The sequence below is a fragment of the Aotus nancymaae genome, unplaced genomic scaffold (genome assembly GCF_030222135.1).
Source record: "Aotus nancymaae isolate 86718 unplaced genomic scaffold, 86718_ANA_hifiasm-v0.15.2.pri h1tg000036l, whole genome shotgun sequence".
In the NCBI taxonomy this organism is placed as follows: Eukaryota; Metazoa; Chordata; class Mammalia; order Primates; family Aotidae; genus Aotus; species Aotus nancymaae.
Window position 1 is genome coordinate 55,739,097 of NW_026988450.1, and position 6,668 is coordinate 55,745,764.

At 51.8% G+C, this 6,668-nt stretch overlaps 1 pseudogene; it reads left to right on the forward strand.

Moving 5' to 3' along the window:
* The first annotated feature begins 301 nt into the window (after positions 1-301).
* On the forward strand, positions 302-6,100 carry LOC105710707 (mitochondrial mRNA pseudouridine synthase RPUSD3-like; annotated as a pseudogene).
* Positions 6,101-6,668: the final 568 nt, after the last annotated feature.

Sequence of the window (6,668 nt, forward strand, 5' to 3'; positions counted from 1 at the left end):
AATTTTCTCTTATAACTTTTGCAAAGGCGGTTTCAGGTTTTGTACTAAGACAGGTCTTCTAAACAGATCAAATACGTGTGCCCCCCCGCGCGTTCCCCAAAAGCACAGGGACTCATTTCTGCATTTCCTCCCTGGGCGGAGGCAAGGCCCCGCCTCCTCTGGCTCACCATTCCCATTGACATTCAAGCTGACCAGTCAACTGGTAATCATTCGATTGATACTCACGCTGAGCAATCAGCACGCTATCGGGAGCGTAGGGCTGCCTCTCTGGACGCACATACGCGTTGTCCTTGCTCTGGAGATGGGCGGCCGCCGTGTTAGGGGCAGTGTTTTGGGCTGGGTCTGGCGGCGGCGCATGGCTGTCCGCGCAGCGCTGGAGGACGCAGGCTTTGGCACCGAAGCCCGGTGATTAAGGACCCCCTCCCCCTTGCGGGACGAAGGCTGCGGCAGGGGGAGGGCACGTGCTGGATCTGGATCAGTTAGATATTCCCTGAAAACAGCCCCCTTGGCCTCTCTGAGCCTCAGTGCCCTTGGCTATAGAGTGGGACCGGTCGTACCTGAATTTTCGAGAAGGTCAGCCCAGACATCTGAGGCATTCGTCAGAGGCCGCAGGATTTGGGAAGAGGCGTGCGGACATAGGAATGGGCGGCACCGCGGGACCGAAAGATTCCCGTTGCTTCTCCCGCCTTTTCCAGAAATCAGAACCAACCCAAAGGCTCCCGCCAACGGTCGGGGCCCCTCGGGGACCAGCCCTTCTTGGGGCTGCTGTCAAAGAACCTCAGTCGGGAGGCGTTGGTTGATGGGCTGTGGGCAGCCGTGGTGGACCGGAAAGGTGAGGGGTGAGAGGGACTCCCGCGGGTGCGATCGAGCTCTTCAAGGAAGCCACGGGATCAGCCCTGCTTCTGCCTCCCGCTAGCAGCATAAGCTGGGACGAGCCACCTAATTTGCACCCTCTCCCCGCTTCTAACCCAATTGCCCTGACCAAGTGGGGTTAAGAGCAGGGAGAGGATGCTGATTACTAAGGAGCCTTGCACCTAGCAGGCGCTCAGTAATGGGAGTTGCTATACTAGATTATTGTTTATCGGCCGCTGTGGCTCACACCTGTAATCCCAGCACTTTGGGAGGCCGACGCGGGCGGATCACCTGAGGTCAGGAGTTCGAGACCAGCCTGGCCAACATGGTGAAACCCCATCTCTACTAAAAATATAAAAAATTAGCCGGGTGTGGCGGCATCCGCTTATACTCCCAGCTACTCGGGAGGCTGAGTCAGGACAATCACTTCAACCTGGATGGCGGAGGTTGCAGTGAGCCGAGATCATGCCACTGCACCCCCAGCTTGGGTAACAAGAGCAAAACTCCATCTAAAAAAACTATTGTTTATTGATAAACAAAACACAGGCCTTGGAGTCAGACATATCTAGGCTCTGTGATCAGCTTGCTGTGTGGCTTTAGGAAAATAACTGAATTTCTCCGAACCTCAGTCTCCGTTCAGTGATTTATTTCTTTTCTCCCCTATTTCTTGAACATCTGCTGTGTTCCAGGCACTGTTCTAGGCAGGCTATACAGTGCTGAAAAAGATAGATGTGGTTCCTGCTCTCAGGGGAGAAATGTATGTCAGAAAATAAATGAACAAATTACTAGTGATCAGTGCTATGCATAAACTAAAACACGGTTTTATGATTATGAGGAACAGTAGGAGGGCAGACATTAGATTGGAGATTCGGATTTCTCCATGATGTGACTTTTGAGCCAGGATGATAGGGAGCAAGACCTGGGAAATTTGGGGATGGGAAAAGTGAAGGGGTGAAGCTTTGGCCTCCTGTATTTTTTCTTTCCTATTTCCCAGGAAAACCAGGAGAGCTGACATTGCTCTCAGTGCTACCAGAGCTGAGCCAGTCCCTGAGACTTGGGGAGCGGGAGCTCCAGGTTGTCCGAGCATCTGGGAAGTAAGTGGTGGGGGGGACAGGAAGCTGGGAGTACAGGCATCCGTCTGTGTTGGGGAAACAGCTGCTTGGGGATAAGCTGAGACATTTTCCTTGGGAAGGTTTGAGATCATAGAGGTGGATACAAGTACAATGAAGAGGAGGAAGCTGATGGCTCTGGGTTCAAATCCTCACGTGCAAATGGTGTGATACCAGGCCAAGCATGACACCTCCCTGAAGCTGGGCACAGTGACTTATGCCTGTAATCCCAGCACTTTAGGAGGCCAAGGCATGAGGATCACTTGAGCCCAGGAGTTCAAGACCAGCCTGGGCAAAATAGGCCCCATCTCTGGAAAAACAATAGCAAGAACAAAACCTTCCCTGAGGCCAGGCACAGTGGTTCATGCCTGTAATCGCTGGGAATTTGGGAGGCTGAGGTGAGAGGATCGTTTGAGTCCAGGAGTTCAAGACCAGCCTGGGCAATGTGTGAAAACCCTGTCTCTGCTAAAAAAACTAGCTGGGCATAGTGGCACATGCCTGTAGTCCCAGCTACTCATACGGCTGAGGTGGGAGAATCACCTGAGCTTAGAAGATGATGGCTGCAGTGAGCTGAGATCCCGCCACTGTTCTCCAGCCTGAGCAACCAGAGTGAGACCCTGTCTCAAAAAACAAAAAGCACCCTCCCTGAGCCTCAGTTTTCCTAATCATAAAATCAAGAAAATAATACCCACGCTCAATGTGCAGTCACTTCTCCATGACTGTACTTGTGGCAGGCATTGCTAGTGGATCCATGATATCCTTTCCTCTAACTGCCATCAATTAAAGATGGTACTTGAGATGAAACATTTCTGTAGTTCCACAAACTCCTGAGCCTTTTTGTGGGGAACTTAAGAGCTAATATATGCAGAATTTCTAGAAGTTCTGGCACATGGTGGACAATCGTTATGATATTGGCTCTGAGCTCCCTGGGGCCTGGGGCAAAATGAGAACCACATTAAGCTACATAGTCTTGTTATCATATCAAACAAGGGAAACCTTACTTGTTTCTCAGGAGGTGGTCTAGGTGATAGTCCTGGTGTTAGTGTTTGGCCTGAAGCAGGTCAGTGTTGCTTCCTAAGAGCCTCCTTTTTAGTGGGTGAGTCTAAGGGACTTTAACTTGTGTGATTTGTCTCCTTACTCCAGGGAGACCTCTCGGCTTGTACTCCTCTCCAGCTGTCCCCAGACGACTAGTCACCTCCGAAAGTTCTTCATTCATGCACGGAGAGCCCAGAGGCCCACAGCCACCTACTGGTGAGAGGTGCTGGGAGGTTCCTAGGGTGGTGGGGAGGTCCCAGCAAGCCATGATGTGATCTCCTCCTGCCCCTTTCTCAGTGCTGTCACTAATGGGATCCAAGCTACTTCTGAGGGCAAGATCCAGACTGCCCTGAAACTGGAACACATTGATGGGGTCAATCTTGTGAGTCCGGGTCTGGGCAGGGAAGAGGAGGGAAGGATGCTTCTAGATATAGTACTCCTATGGAGAGGAGTCAGGGGTATGGATTTGGGATGGCTGGCTCTCCTGTCCCCTAAAACAGGCAAGTGACCACTGCCTATACTGTGGCCCTGCCCAGAGTCTGTTGGGAGCAGGGAGGGCCTGGGTATAGCTGCCAGGCCTCTGTAATGCTTGTTCCCTCTTGGCTGGCACCAAGGTCAGTTCTGGTGAAGGCCCCATCCTGAAAGGACATCATGGAAGGTGTCAAGAAGACTCTCAGCCACTTTTCTGTGTTGGCCACAGGCTCTGGCCGTGCTCTGGTCCAGCTGCAGCCGCTGACAGGTAAGTGTGTCACCTCAGCCTAAACGGGTGGATTACAATGTCAGATGTTCAAGACCAGCCTGGCTAAGATGGTGAAACCCTGTCTCTACAAAAGCTACAAAAACTAGCTGAGCGTGGTGGCAGTCCCCTGTAATCCCAGCTCCTCAGGAGGCTGAGGCAGGAGAATCGCTTGAACCCAGGCAGCAGAGGTTGCAGTGAGCCGAGGTCGCACCATTGCACTGGAGCCAGATGCAGTGGCTCACACCTGTAATGCCAGCACTTTGGTAGGCTGAGGCAGACAGATCACTTGAGGTCAGGAGTTCGAGACCAGCCTGGCTAATATAATGAAACCTTGTCTCTGCTAAAAATACAAAAATTAGCTGGGGGTGGTGGCATGCACCTGTAATCCTAGCTACTTGGGTGTATGAGGCAGGAGAATTGCTTGAACCCGGGAGACGGAGGTTGCAGTAAGCCAAGATTGCTCCATTGCACTCTAGCCTGGGAGACAGAGTGAAACTCCATCTCAAAAAAAAAAAAAAAAAAAAAACCAACTGCATTTGGCTCAGGGAGGCAAGGGGCTGGGGAGATAGTGGTGATATCAACAGCAGCCTGGGGAGCAATTTGATGGCCCTCAGAGGTGTATGTGACCAGGCCCAGCTGGAGGAGGCAGCTCCAGGCTAGCACCCCAGCAGCAAAGAGCAGGCCTTAAGCCCAGTGGCTTCAACAATTAGGGTTGCATCTCATCATGAGTGGATCCCACAGCCAGGCAAATTGACAGCTGTGATCATCCTGACCTGTTTGTCCCTTTCTGGATGCAGGAGTCATAGTACCAACCTCACTGAAACCATATGGTCTGAGAAAGGGGGTGGCGTTTCCAAAGGACAGGGGGAGGGGTGATACTGGTCGGACAGAAGGAGCAGTTGCCTACCGTCTCTCCTGGCTCTCCTCTTGCTCAGTGTTCTCCAGTCAGCTGCAGGTGCACATGGTACTACAGCTGTGCCCTGTGCTTGGGGACCACACATACTCTGCCCGTGTGGGCACTGTCCTGGGCCAGTGATTTCTGCTGCCATCTGAGAGGACCAAGTGTGAAACACAGGTATTCCAGCTCACCTGCCTGCTGCTTTCTGGGAGGTAGAGGGAGAGGTGAGCATGGGCAGCATCTCCAGACCTTAGCTGTGTAGCTTGCGACTATTGGGAGGCAGCCCATTTGGCTCCCAAGGCTCTCTCTGTACCCACATCTTGCTGTGTGGCCTTGGGCAAGGAACACCTGCTCTCTTGGGCTTCATTCTGTCCATCTGTTCAATAAGGGAGTTGAAGTGGCTGATTTTTTTTTTAACTTTAAATTCTGGGGTACATGTGCAGATCTTACAGGATTGTTACATAGGTATACACATGCCATGGCGGTTTGCTGCCTCCATCCCCCTGTCACCTACATTAGATATGTCTCCTAATGTTATAGCTCCCCTATTTCCCCACCTCCTGCTGTCCCTCCCCTAGCCCCCCACCTCCCAACAGACCCCAGTGTGTGATGTTCCTGTGTCCATGTGTTCTCATTGTTCAACACCCACTTATGAGTGAGAACATGTGGCGTTTGGTTTTCTGTTCTTGTGTCAGTTTGCTGAGAATGATGGTTTCCAGATTCATGGCATACATACTGCCATGTACGTTCCATTGTCTAGAGCTCACTCACGTCTCACCAAGCTGTGAGAGGGCTGGGAAACGCAGTTGAGCTGTGCCTAGGAAGAAACTTATTGGGTGACCCCTTAGCCAGTCTCTGCTGCAGTGTGAGTGCCTGTGTGAATGTGCACGCCTGTGTGCAAAGAGGAAATGATTAACAGCTGCAGAGCAGGGAGGAATGGAGGAAGCGCTCGCCTTACTCCCATTTCCCTTAGAGCTGGGTGCTCAGCTGCTTGGAACACGTGGGGCTGAACACAACATGCCTCTCCCATTCCAGGTCCTGGATGAAGCCCTCCTCAGACGCCTCCAGCTGACCCCCTCCAGACTGCCCAGCTGCCCTTGCACCTCCACCTACATCGGCTCCTCCTCCCAGGCACCAGGGCCAGGGACACCCCCATCGAGCTTCTGGCACCCCTGCCCCCTTATTTCTCCAGGACCCTACAGTGCTTGGGGCTCCACTTACAACAGTCCTCCTCTGTCCCTGACCCCTCACACACATACAAAGTAAGGGTGGGTCCTCCGGCCAGGCCCAAGGAGAATGAGGTCAGTGCTCAACATGCAGTCAGGTTTAATCCTGGGCTCATCCTGGACAGGCCACTTGCTTGCTGTGTGGCATTGGGCAAGTAACTTGACCTCTTTGGACTTGTGATAATAAAAGTTTCTACCTCATGTTATGATTCTGAGGATTTGCTAAGAAAGTAAATGTTTATTATGGACCTTGCTTTCTGCTGAGTTGACTACAGTCTTTTTATTTGGTGGTTTCCATCCTGATTGTGGCTGGGAGATGTTAGATTTGTGTGTGTGTGTGTGTGTGTGTGTGTGTTAAAATACATCTGAAACTTACCATCTTGGCCAGGGGCAGTGGCTCACACCTGTAATCCTAGCACTTTGGAAGGCCAGGGAGGGCAGATCACTTGAGCCCAGGAGTTTGAGACCAGCTTGGGCAATGTGGAGAAACCCTCTCTCTACTAAAAATAGAAAAATGAGCTGGGCATGGTGGCGCATGCCTGTAGTTCCAGCTACTTGGGAGGATCACCTGAGCCAGGGATGCGGAAGTTGCAGTGAGCTGCGATCGCACCATGCCACCTCACTCCAACCTGGGCCACAGAGTAAGACCCTGTCTCAAAATAAAATTTACCATTTTAGCCATTTTAAGTATACGGTTCTGTGGCATTAGTGTACTCACATTGTTGTGCAACCAGTACCACCATCCATCTCCAGAACTTTTTTCTTTTTTGAGATAGAGTCTTGCTCTGTTGCCCAGCCTGCAGTGCAGT